The following is a 14,312-nucleotide window of genomic DNA, read 5'->3' as shown; positions in this document are numbered from 1 at the left end:
GGTTCGGTCTATCCCAACCTACATCCAGTCCCCAAGCAAAACTCGCTTGAGATTTCCACTATCAACCTTGTTAACTACAATATCACACAGACCAAAACGGGTCCCACTTTCAGTAACAATCCTACTGAAAGCAAACAACTCCTTTAAACCAAGGAGTCTTTTTTTTTACAGAAAATAAGTAACAACTTACAATACAACCTATGATCCTTTCGTTTGAATGCAAATGAGATGCAATTGGCTTTTGAGGTTGTTGAAATACTCTACTCACGAATTCACTATCTCTCAAAGGGATTTGAGTGAAAAACTGAAGTGAAAATATCAAGTGAGTGAGAAAACAAATACTTGAATGAATAGGAGTGAAAAGCAAGAAGTAAATGATTCAAATTGATTGAATTCAAGTTGTTTTTTAGTATAAAATGCACTCATATTTATAGTTAAAAAATTCCATATGTTGAGAGTATGAAAGGGTGTCAAAACAGTCAATTTTTTAATGATCAAAATGTTTGAAAAATGAAAAGACACGCCTTTTTTGAAGTTTCAGGAAAACGGCAAAATTAGTCGACTGGAACAGTAGTTAGTCGACTAATAGTTAGTTATTAGTAGACTGACAGTTATCGTCGGTCGACTGATCTGTTTATCGAGCCGTTTGAAAATCTAAACTTTTGAAACTTAGTCGACTAGAGAAAAATTAGTCGATTGATAATATCATCAGTAGACTGAAAAACCTTTCAGTCGACTGCTGCTAAAATATTCTGAAAAACAAACATTCTGTCTGGTCGACTGATAAAAGCATTAGTCAACTGCTGCTAATTTTTTTCAGAAAACACATGTTTTGTTCAGTCGACTGATAAAACCGTTAGTCAACTGTTGCTAAATTTCCAGAAAACAGACATTCTGTCCAGTCGACTGATAAAACCTTCGGTCAACTAATTTGACAAAAATGTTTTTTTTAGAAAATATGGCGCGAAAGGATTAGTCGACTGGTAAGTCTATTGGTCGACTAATAAACACGAAAATTTAAGAAAAGAGTTTTCTAAAAAGCTTTTCATGAGGGGTTCTTTTAGAAAAGTTTTTCTAAAGACTTTTAGGTAAAATGCAACCTAAATATGTACTCTAAGTAAGGCTCTTATAAGAATCTAAGACTTTTAATGAATTAAACATTTGCACACTAGTCTTCAAAGATTCTTCATCGAATTCTTCAATTTCTTCATAGCCTTAGCTTAAATACAGTTGATTTCACTTGTTCATCATCAAAACCTTGTACTTGAAGTATCATGTATGGCTTCATTGTCGTAACAACATCCACCTATTTTTATTCATGTATGGGAAGTAGTTGTAGTAGTCCTCTGGGTCATTGGTGCTCAATCTTCACTTACTGGCACTCCAGACATGTGCTCACAAACTCAGCAATGTCTCTCTTTATTCTGTTCTACCAAAATATATCCTTCAGATCTTAATACATTTTAATACTCCCTGGGTGAATGGCATATCTTGAGTGGTGTGCCTCATCCAACAATTGGTTCCCGAGCTGATCATCCTTAAAAATACACAATCTATGATGGAATCTGAGAAGACCATGATAATCCACCTTAAAGTCTGACTCCTCAGACTAAAAAATTCTCTTTCTAACTTTGGCCAACTCTGGGTTTGAGGGTTACTTTTCTTTTATCTGCTACCACAATTCTAACTCCAATGTGGTTTGCATAAACAATAATCAGCCTCGTAAGCATCGAGCTTCTGTTTTCTGATACGTGACTAAGAAAATTAAATCCCAAACTGCAAGTCTGGGCAATGCTTCTGACTTTCTGCTAAGAGCGTCAACGACTATATTCACCATTTTTGGGTGATATTTTAGCTCAAAGTCATAATCTTTTAGAAATTTAAGTCATCTCCTCTGTCTAAAGTTCAAGTCTCTATGTGAAAACAAGTACTTGAGGCTTTGATGGTCAGTAAATACTTTAAATTATTCACTGTATAGGTAGTGTCTCCATATCTTAAGGGTGAATACAATCGCTGCTAGTTCACGTTGGATAATTAACTTCATGCATTTTCAGTTGGTGATATGCATAAGCTATCACCTTAACATATTACATCAAAACATAATCAAAACTCTTATTAAAAGCATCATTGTAATGAGTGAAGCCCCCAGATCCAGAAGATAAGACTAAAACTGGAGCAGTGGTCAAACACTTTTTTATCTCTTGAAAACTCTGCTCAGACTTATCATTTCACTCAAACTTTATATATTTCTTAGTGAGTTTGGTCATTAGAGCTGCTAGTATAGAAAATTCTTCCACGAATCACTGATAGTATCTAACCAATCCTAAAAAACTATGAATCTCTATAAGATTCTTAGGTCTATCTCAATTAGTGACCGCTCCAATCTTCACAGAGTCTACCATAACTCTCTCTTTGAATACGATATGATCAAGGATGGATAATTGCTCCAACCAAAATACACACTTTAAAATTTTAACTTAAAGTCAAAGTTCTCTAAGTGTCTGCAGAACTATTCTCAAGTGTTCCTTTTGTTGCTCCATCATGGTTGAATAAATAGGAATGTCATTGACAAATAGCACTATAAACTTATTCAAATATGATCTGAAAACATTGTTCATCATATCCATGAAAGCGACTAGTGCATTAGACAAACCAAAAGGCATGACCAAAAACTCGTAATGGGCATGTCTTGATCGAAAAATCGTCTTAATCATATCTTCTTCCTTAATTTTCAGCTGATGGTAACCCGGTCGTAGATCCAACTTTGAAACGCATGCAGCTCCCTGTAGTTGATCAAACAAGTCATCAATCTGCGTCATTGAATATTTATTCTTTATGGTCATTATGTTCAATTACTGATAGTTTATATACATTCATAGTGATATATCTTTTTTTACGAACAGAATTGGAGCACCCCAAGGAGATATTGATGGTCATATAAAACCTTTTTCTAATAATTTTTGTAATTGCTCCTTAAATTCTTTAAGTTTTGTAGGTCTCATCCGATAAGAGGCCTTTGAGATGGGTGTTGTTCCCAGGACAAGATCGATTTGAAACTCAATCTCTCAATCAGAAGGGAGGCCTGGTAATTTCTCTGAAAAAATATCCTCATATTCTCAAACTATATCCACATCTAATATGGTGAAGTCTTCTCTTACGTTAGTCTTTATATAAACCAAAAATTCAATGTATCCTTCTCGAATGTATTTATTGGCCTTCAAGCATGATATGATCGTCAACTTGGGTAGTTTTCTAACACTCTGATATATGAAGGTTAGAGTCTGAAGATTTTAAAAACTAACACATTTTTTTCTGCAATCAATAGTGGCATGATGGTCTGACAAGCAATCCATACCTAGGACAACATCTATATCCTTGAAGTCGAGTTGTAACAAGTTCATAGGCAACTCACGGTTCTCTATTCTCACTACATAGTTGTTGTACATCCACTATGGTGGATTCTCCAATGGGTGTTTATATTAAGTAAGAAATGGTCAACCATAAAGGTGTAAGTGGTAACAGTTTTTCAAAGGTTGAGGTGGTAAAACTATATGTAGCTCTAGAGTCAAACAACACATGTGGTAAAATACTAAAAATAGAAAGTGTACCTTCAACCACCTCAGGGCTGGCAAGAGCTTCTTGAAGAGCGATTGCATATGTGTGACATGGTACTACAGGCTTTTGCTTCAGAGTTGCACTATTTCTTCGATCAGGCTATGGGCAGTCATTGGCATAATGACTCATCTGCTGACAGTTGTAGCACTTGACATTTTTAGGTCACACCTACCTTCGTGCCTCTAAAGATCACAGGTCCTACACGAATTGTCAGTGTGGGCCAACTTATGAGTCTTCTGCTTCTTAGCTTGATGGCCTCTCGAATTCTTGACTTGCTTTCCCTAGGTCTGACTACTGATCTAACCCCCAAAGTACTTTTCACTAGAACTTTTTTTTATATTAAAACTTCCTTTAAGACGACTTAGTCACATCGTTGCCATTGTGTTTGGACTTCTCTTCAGTCCTGTGCTTTTCCTTTTTCTTGGGCTTTTCCTTCATTTTCAACTTTCAAAATTCATACCTTGAAGCATAGTCTATGATTTGACTGTATTTCTTTATTTATAATGGCCCCCACTAACCTCACAATTTTGGGCCTCAAGCCCCTCTCAAAGTGTCTGCACTTCTTTTTCTTGTTCACCACCAAGAACTTGGTGAAACGAGAAGGAGAGTTAAATTGTGCAGTATAGTGGGCTATAATTATGTTCCCTTGCTTTAGCTTCCTAAATTCTTCCTCTTTCTCCATCTTCTTGCACTTCAGAAATAATTGCATGTAGAACCTCCTCACAAAGGTAGACCAAGGCAAATAGGTATCCTGCTCTAGAGTGCCTCGAACGGTCCTCTACCTGTGTTCTGTGTCGCTAGTCAGGTTTGACATTGCTATCCATACCTTCTAATCCTTTATATACTTAATGGCATTTAAGGATTTTTCCACTTGTATAAGCTAATTCTTAGTTATGATGTCATCAGGAGTGCCATAAAAAGTGAATGTTGCATATTCTTGAACCTTTCAGCCCAAGAGGTGATATTCGAAATGACTGTTTGGGGTTGTCCTTGTTGAGCTCGAGTGGTTTGCAAGAGCTCGTACAAGATACAATTTTTAGTATACTTAGGAGGTATCCTCGTGCTTTCTTATCCAGAGCTTCCCATCGATAATCTTTGTGGGATCTTTATACTCTCCTTTCCACCACTGTGTGGAGCATGCCTCTCTGAGGTACAGAAAGACGAAGGTTCTCTTTGAATTGGCGAACCTCCTGATGTGTGAAATGATAAAGACACCCTCCAGGATGGTCGACCAAGGCTCTCTCCATCATTAATCACTACATCAAGTTACCTCATCTCTCGTCTGGCGGCTAAAGTATCCTTAGACAGATAGGACATTCTCTTACGAGTAGCCATATATACTACATTGAAATCATTATGTAATAAATTTATTATTATTTGAGTCAGTTAGGTTATTTTTACATGAAATTCCATTACATGCATGCATTTATGATACTCATTCAGTCAAAAGCATTTTATTTCATTAATAACGTCACAGTACACATGAAGAAAATAAAACCAGACAAACAAGAAGGAAACAAAACAAGATAAGTTATAACTGGACTAGACCAAAAAAGACTAAACATTCATAGACGCAAACATCATCTAACTCTTCAATCCATCTGAAGCTTGCTTCTCTTCTTGAATCTCTTCGCGTCTGCTGAGGGTGAGGCACAAGAGGGGTACCCACGTAGTATGGGGGCAAAGCAAGAATGTAGGTAGGTGAGGCAGAGGTAAGAGTGGGATATCCATCCTCACCTTCTTTCCATGAACTTCTCGATGTTGTCTGTCCCTGTGCTAGTCATGGGCCGCCTCTATTAAGTTGTCCAACATTACATGCTGCCTCTGCAGCCTAAATTGCCACCGTCTTGGTTTTTTCAGTAAAAACTCTATGGTCGGGTTTGAAGCTCCTCTATTGACTACACTCATAGCAACCTTATAGCTGATCCAAGACATATGTTGTCTCCATGAACTAGCTATCCTAGACCTTCCTTGAGACGCAAAATATGCACTAGGAGATGCTCTCCTTGCAACTTCTGCTCAAGTTGTCATTCAGTCCCTCACCATTCACCCACACACTGACTGAGCTCTCTAACAGTGAGACTGGTGAGTTCCTTGCCCGTAGGGTTGTGACTGTGATCCCTAAATTATGTTAGGGTCATTCTGTCAGTACATATCTCTTTCTCTGACTATGATATAGATTAGCAGGGGTTATGCTGTCAACTCTCATACTATTTGAGTCATACCCACCATAACTCCAGTAGACATCATTATCGTCATCGCAACAACAAATTTTACACTCCCTACGACAGACAACTCAAAAGGTCCTTGAGTCCTAAGGTCTCCATAATTATCGTGATCGCTAGTCATTCTTAATCACAAAACAACCTAGTCACTATCGTATTTTTTAGCGAGTAGAGACTTTTACTATATTTTATGTTATTGAACTTGTTAAGAATGATGTACCTTTTCTGTGAACCTGGATTTGATACCACTTTATAACACCCCAATCTGGGACCTCGAGAATTTAAGTCTGATTGGTATTACTTCTCATAAGGAAAGCATAAAGACTTCACACAGAGAAAACATGACTATTTTTTTTAATAAACTCATTTTCTTTGACAAAGTTCATTATTCATAACATACAAAAATATAATAATTATATGAATGTTCAATAACTAGAAATAAAACTAACATGTACTCTACTGCACAGTAGAAGTAGCTGATCACGTCCTGTCTGCGCTAGTGTGCATAAAACCTACAATTGTAATTATACAGGGAGTGAGTTTACAACTCAGTAAAGAATATTTATAAGCAATAAATAACTTTAATTTACAACTGTAGTGGGCTCTACACCCCTAATCTGAGTTCAGTTTGTAACACATCACACAAAGTTTGTATGTTTTAAATCTCTCCTTAACTCTCTCAATCTACACTCACTTACAACAAACTATAACATTAAGTTGGTTATACCGGTCATAGTTATCTATGAGCATAGCAACCCGTGTAGAACACTCCAATTCTATATTGTTGGCCAGACTATGAATCATACGCTTCCAATGTTCATATGATCACCAGACACTATAATAAAATAACAAGAAGGACCCCACCGGTAGCTAGCCGAGAGGTCAGGCTCAAACTCGGGATCATTCATGCTACATCCTAACTATAATGACTTTCAACCATTCATGATTGTCTAGAGTTGTATGAATATAAAATCCCAAGTCATATATTAAGTTCATTACCTTGAACCTTACTCTCAAGCTTGTGTTTCACTCATTCTCCCATGAGTATCATCGTGAAATAATCACAATATATCTCATTCTCAATCTTAAAATGGCATCAGGATTCATACTTTGTACAATACTAAATATGCAATGAGATAGAGTCTCTACGTCATTAAATCATCAATGACCCACTCTCCATGTTAGTTGCGCTCTGACCGGGAACCAGATAACTCTTTCTACAGGTTGCAACTTTTAGGATTTAAGGGGTTAAGCATGCTAATCTTAATATAAAATTCAAATGACACGACCAAATTCAAGAGACTCGAGGCTAATTACAATCTCATCACAATGCATGTTATTGGAAGATTATAAAATAAATATGTTATCATAAAATAATAATTTTCTAATATGCATGACATATCACGACTGACGTGTGCATATAGTCATCTTATTGCAATAAACTCATGCATGGTCATTCTATATATATCATGTTCATACTCAAGAGCTACATTTCTAAACATGCTAATATACAACAATAATAATAACATGCAACACAATATGATTTATTCACAACTAAGATTACTTATAATATCCCTTACCTCGAATATAAATGTTGTACTCTAGTCACAATTGAGTCTCAAGTAGTTCTAACAATAGAACCTGACCATAAGACAAGTATGTTCATATTAATATATATATATATATATATATTGTTTATATTATGATAGAATTATCAAAATACCCCTCTCAAGTTGACTCGTCAGACCTCGATTTTTGTGTTCTTAATTTGACCAAAACCATAAGACAAAAAGATTTACCTCTATGATACGAGTTTAACACACTAAACCTCACTCATTTCTAAGTTTAGAGTATACAGTTATGCCCATTTTACTTAATTGGATATTGGGTACACATAAGGGTAATTTGATCATTTTAACTCTTATTATTTGACCTGACTCATTCTAGGTCAAAAACAGGTTCGATCTGAGTTTAAAGTATTAGGTTTACTGAATCTAGTCTTGACCCAACTGGATTTGGTTTGAAACTCAATTGAATTATCAAAAATTCATAATAAATTATAAAGTAGATCCAGATCTAGATCCAGAACTATCAGACTAGATCCAGACACAATTCTAATCTGGATCCAAAACTGATCCATTCAGCTATGGGTTGGATCTAGATCTAACTACATATTAGATCCAGAACTGATTTGAACAACCTCAAACTGGATTCAGATCTAGTTCTGACCTAGACCCAGTATTGTTCCAAACAGTCTTGAACTGGATCCAGATCCAAATTTGACCTAGATCTAATATTTTTTCATCTACTCTATGCTAGATCCAAACCCAATTTTTGTTTGGATCCGGTTCAACTTGGATAAATCTAAATAGACTGGATCAAACAGGACCCAGATCTAATATGGTTCAGATCAAACCAAATCAAAACAGAGAACTGAGACCGTGTCAGACTTGAATCGGTTAGAATTGGTTCGATCAACCAAGTCGAATTCAAAACTGTAGACCAAACTCGATCTGGATTGAATCGGATCGAGTCGGTGTTGATCAGACCCGACCCAATCTAGGTTCACACCCAGACCAGTTCGGTTCGACCGAGTCGGTCTCGTTCAATCCGTCGAGACCAAATTTTTTTTTTTAGTTTGGTCTCGGTGGCACCCAGACCAATCCAAGATTCGGTAGACTCAACTCGATCTGGTTTACCCCCAAGACCGAGTCGATTCTGCCAACTCAGGGTTGGGGTTTAAGGCAAAAGGGGCACAACCCTTTCCTGACCTATGTCCCCCCTTACTGCAGAGGTTGTCGGCAACCTCTGGTTGTTGGCCCTCTCTCTCTCTCTACAACAATGTCTGCAGCCATTGCTGTCTGATTTTTTTTAATACGCTGGCAGCCATGGCTGCCGACCTTCCAAAATGAAATAGAAATGGAGGAGACGGGCATACCTGCGGTTGTTGCCGATGGTGCTCCGACGACTGCCTCCCTCCTTCATGATGCTCTCGAGGTATGTTCTCTCTCTCTCTTTCTCTTTTTCAAACTCTCTCTCTCTCTCTCCGTATATCCAAGGGGAGCAGGAGGGCGCACAGTGAGAGTTCTTTATAGAGGTCTCACGGTAGGTGAGGATAACCCTCACCCTCCACCCGCTGATTGTAGGAGGGTGAGGTTTATCCTCACCCCTTTCCCGCAGTGAGTGAAGGAGACGGTTTGGAAATCGTCTTCCTCGTTCGTTGGGGGACTCCTTTTTTTTATTTTACCTTCCCGGTCTGACGAATTCTTTCGGTGGGTTTTACATTTTCCTATTTTTTGTACTCTTTAACCAGCATCGGGAATAAATTATGGCCTTGTGGGTTTATAGGTCGTCTTCATGATATACCATATGGTCTCAAGTACATAATTTCGGTGCCTCGTTATAGGACAACTTGGGGATTGACAACTTAGGAATCAAGTTCTTGACATGGAGGCTTGGGTGTGCAAGAGGAGGTTATTTTGGTTTCTATTTTTTGTGCTTGGAGTCTTGGAGTGCTAAGTTCAGCTATAGTTTGTTCATATACATGATTTTTTTTGCAGGCTATGATCTGTTGGTGTCATTCTTGTGGCAAAGCTTGCTACAGGGTCCCTTGCATACGGTGATATGTGGTTTTGTGGAAGGACTAGAAACCCATGGAACATTGAAGAATTCTGCACCGCCTCTTCAGCTTGACTTGCTGCTAATACCTCAGCAGGTTGGCTTTTTTTTCTTTTTATTTTTAATCTCTTGTAGTTTGATGATGAATCTATTTTTTCCCATTGCGTTGAATTTACATCTCCTTTATCATCTGCTAATCGGTGCATAATTGTCTAAAAATGATATGTCAGATGTAGACTTGTTTCCAAATGGATTGTTGTACAGATCACTACAAATTATGAGATCTGACAGATATCTGATCGTGTGTAACATGCACATGTGTTGATGCTGGTGTTGACTACCTGTTGATGTTGCTATATTATGCATATTCTGTGGTGTGCATGTATGTGTGACATATTGTATACTATTCATCTTCTCTTTCTCTCTCTCTGCATGCCCACACAATCTACCATAATCCCACATCTTCCTCAAAAACGTGTTACAGTCATACATGTGTCATCTATCTATCATGACAAGTCGACCCTTTATTTTATTTTATTTTTTTGGATAGTCCAAGGAACTCCATTACCGACTGCACATTGGCTGGATTCCGGTTGGCAAAACCCTTGAGGTCCACCCTTGTCCACGAGGGAGTACACCCAGCTTCAACCTTGTGATAAGGGACGCCACCCATGGGTTTTGAATTTGTGGCATCCTGTTGGTGGCATTCACATATCTCCCCTACCAGATGAGCAGAGCCTTTATGGGCACAAGTCAGCCCCTTATGCTCTTTATGTACTGTGGGATGCTGAGTGCATTCGGCTTTAAATTTTATGCATCTTTTAGATCTTATTATTCTCAAACTGTTTGATTGATCTGCCAGGTGGAGCTTGAAGGTATTGTGTTGTTTGGTAATTGCTAATTGAAGTATCAAGTCAGAACTTTGTTGTATTTTGAACTAACATGTATAATGCAAAATCTTCTGGACTATTTTCTTCTTTAAAGTTAGGTTACCAGCAAAGCCATTCTCACTTCTTGATTTAAATGAGGCAAATAATTGTCAAATTGTTCTTATTTCTTGTTGTAGGTCTAGTCCCATTTGCAATTGGTTCGGAAACAGCTGGTTCCATAACTTATCCTGCTGCTGGCTGTGGAGTGACAGCAATACTATCAACCATTGGTATGGTTGGTCGCACTGGAGTCATGAGCATTTCTGAAAGCTTGGTATGAGTATATATATATATATATATATATATATATATATATATATATATATATATATATATATATATATATATATATATATATATATATATAAAGAGAGAGAGAGAGAGAGAATCCCTTGTTCTATTATCCATAACATTTTCTTTCATAAATCTTTTCAGCTGTTGCATTTTGACTAGATAAACTTGCTCCGTTCTACAGAAGTGCCTTAGACTGTGCTGTATTCCTAGATAAAATTCGGGGAAAGGATCTGGAAGATCTTTCTTCAAGAACTATTTATCTTGAGTATCCTTTTTCAATTGACAACTCAAAACTTACAGTTGGGTATCTTGACGATGCTGAAATGGAGGTGAAGATTATAGTGTCTATTTGTAATTCTTTAATTATCCCTTTTGTTTTACTTCTCTAGATACTACTATAAAAGAAAAGAATATCTAAGTTAAAAGTATTGATGCAAGGGGATCACAGAATCCACCAGTGAATGTTAGCCACAACTTCCATGCTCTCATGTTTTGAAAAATGATAAAAGGAATGATAAGGAGAGGGTTCTATGACCAGATTTGTTGACAATTGAGCACGAGTTTTTTCATTAGTGCTCTCTCCTCTGTGCCAAGTAGGATCTTTCGGTCCATGTACATGCTCTTTTCACAATTCTCAGTCTCTAGATTTGAGTATTAATCAACCATTCAATGGTGCCTATCACGTGCCTATTTCTTTTAATGGGCTAGTGCGGTGCGACGATCCCTCCTCACCGTCGCAAGTCTAATTGTCAGCTCGCTTGCCGATCGCAGAAGCTTGTAATCAGAGTGCAAGAGAGAATTGAGGGAGATAAATTGCAATTACAAGAAGCAATCACAACGAGGGTGAACAAAATAAAGCTCAACGCATTTACTTCATTCACAATTTTGCCCGCAGACTATTACAGTTTAAGTATACGGGTTGCCCCTTCGGAGTATTGATTCACCTGAACCGGGAAGCTTACATCAAACTCAACAAAAGCAAAATAGACTCTAAGTGCAACTGTACAATGTAAGTCGCAAGGAAACATGCTCCCCCTTCAAATCATGCGCCGTCCTCGACGCCATCTGTTTCGTGGTAAGCTCTGACTTCAGTCGGGTAGCGGTTGTTCATTCGGAATGCAGGCGTCCATGTTGGTTCCGTTGTTTCCTCCCACTGCACCAAGTATTTCTTCGCTTTCTCCAAGTAGTTGACCTTGTGGCGAAGGATTTGACTGAGATGCTTCTCGGCCCGTTGTGTTGCCGGGGCCCTCTGCATGATGGGAGCGCGTTGTGGCACACTGTGTTCTGGGTCTCCATCGTCTAGATGAAACTGCTTGAGGTTGCACACGTGGAACACCAGGTGCACCTTGAAGTCTGGGGGCAACTCCAACTTGTATGCCAGCTTGCCCACCTTCTTTGTGATGGTGAAGGGTCCCTCATACTTTCTGAGTTGTCTGCGGTGCCGCCCGCAGAAGATGCATGTACGACTAGGATATAGTTTTACCAACAATTGGTCCCCAACTTGGAACCCCGCGGGCCGACGATGCTTGTCCACCCACTTCTTCATTCTCTTTGTCGCCTTGTGTAAGAATGTCTTCGCCAACTCATTCTGCTCGTGCCAGATGCGAACAAACTGATAGGCGAAGGATGACCTTCCATTTTCTTGTGCGGCAAGAGTGTATGGGGTCAGTGGTTGCTGCCCCGTGGCTATCTCAAACGGGTTGTGGCCTGAAGACTCGTTCTTCTGCAGATTATAATAAAACTTTGTCACATCAAGGAACTTCACCTAATTTTTTTGATTGGCACTAACAAAGTGCCTAAGGTACTGCTCAAGTATCCCGTTGATGCACTATGTCTGTCCATCTGTCTGCGGATGAAAGCTTGTTGAAAACAACAAATGAGAGCTAAGTAGCTGAAATACTTCATGCCAAAACTTGCCCGTGAAGCGAGCATCGCGATCACTCATAATGCTCTTTGGTATGCCTCAGTGCTTCACCACATGCTTTACGAATAACTCTTCAGTCTTCTCTGCAGGGCACTCTTTGGAAGCTTGGATGAAAGTGATATACTTTGATAAACGATCCACCACAACCAAAATAGAATTGAGGCCCTCTACTTTTAGCATACTAACAATAAAGTCCATGAAGATGCTATCCCAAGGACATTCTGAAATTGGTAGAGGCTCAAGGAGACTGGCAGCCATCTGGTTTGTCCCCTTATCTTGCTGGTAGATGAGGTATGTCCGCACATACCCCTCAATGACGTCTCTCATCTGCGACCAATAGTAGCCACACTCAAGGAGTGCTAAGGTCCGCTCCTGACTAGAATGGTCGGCTCATAGTGTATCATGGCACTCCTTAAGTAGTTCTCGGCGAAGGCTTCCCCACCGCGGAACAAAGATGCATCCCCCTTTTGTTATGAGGAGTCCATCGTGTAGCCAAAATCGCCGAGTCTTCCCAGCCTGCGCCAGAGAAACAAAATGTTTTGCAGTCGGATCCTACTGCGTACCTTCGTGGATGCGGCTCAACAATGCGACCTCCAAGTGCACTTCAGAAGGCTTCACGCGCGCAGCTGCCACTTCAGCCCTATGGCTCAGGGCATCCGCCACAATATTGGTCTTTCTAACCTTATACTCCAAGGCAAAGTCGAACTCAGCAAAAAATATCTGTCATCGAGCTTGTTTAGGCATCAACTTCTTATGTGTCTGAAAATAGCTCGTGGCCACATTGTCCATCTTGACGACGAACTCAGCACCCAAGAAGTAGTGCCACCAGGTCCTGAGGCAATACACAATGGCGATCATCTCACGTTCATGCACTGTGTAACGCCTCTCTGCATCTTTCAGCTTGCGACTCTCATATGCGATCAGATGACCATCTTGTATTATAACTCCGCCAATGGCAAAGTCTGAGGCATCCGCGTAGACTTCAAAGGGTCTCAAATGATCAGGCAGTCGCAACACTGACTCCCTCACTAAGGCTTTCTTCAAGCTATCGAAGGCATCTTGGCACGCTCTTGTCCAGAGCCATACCCGATTCTTCTTTAACAAATCTATGAGGGGCGCAACAATGAGGGAATAACCTTCGATGAAACGTCGATAATAGTTTGCCAAACCGAGGAATGACCGTAATTCTGACACTTTGCTTGGCGGAACCCATTTTTAGATGACCCTTATCTTCTGCTCATCTATACGCAGCACACCACGCCCCACAACGTGGCCAAGAAAGTTTATCTCCTCCTGCCCGAAGAGACACTTCTCTCGTTTGACACAGAGGTCATTCTTCTTCATCGCCTGAAACACTGTTCACAAGTGTCCAACTTGTTCCTCCATGTTGCTGTTGTAGATCAAGATATCATCCAGATAGACTACCACAAACTTGTCTAAGTAAGGGTAGAAGATCTGGTTTATTAAAGTCGATGGCTGGAGCATTTGTCAACCCAAATGGCATTACTAGAAATTTGTAAGCACCATAGCGGGTGACTCAAGTTGTCTGCGGCTCATCACCTTCAACAATCCTCACCTGCCAGTAACCCGATCGCAGATCTAGTTTGGAAAAGATATAGGTATTGCCTAGCTGATCGAACAAGTCCGCTATCAGTGGCAATGAGTACTTGTTCTTCACCGTGACCTTGTTTAAAGCACGGTAATCCA

Source organism: Nuphar pumila, chromosome 17, assembly GCF_984573655.1.
Source record: "Nuphar pumila chromosome 17, dmNupPumi1.hap1.1, whole genome shotgun sequence".
Taxonomy (NCBI): Eukaryota; Viridiplantae; Streptophyta; class Magnoliopsida; order Nymphaeales; family Nymphaeaceae; genus Nuphar; species Nuphar pumila.
The sequence above is the reverse complement of the archived record's forward strand: the minus strand, read 5'-3'. Positions refer to the sequence as shown.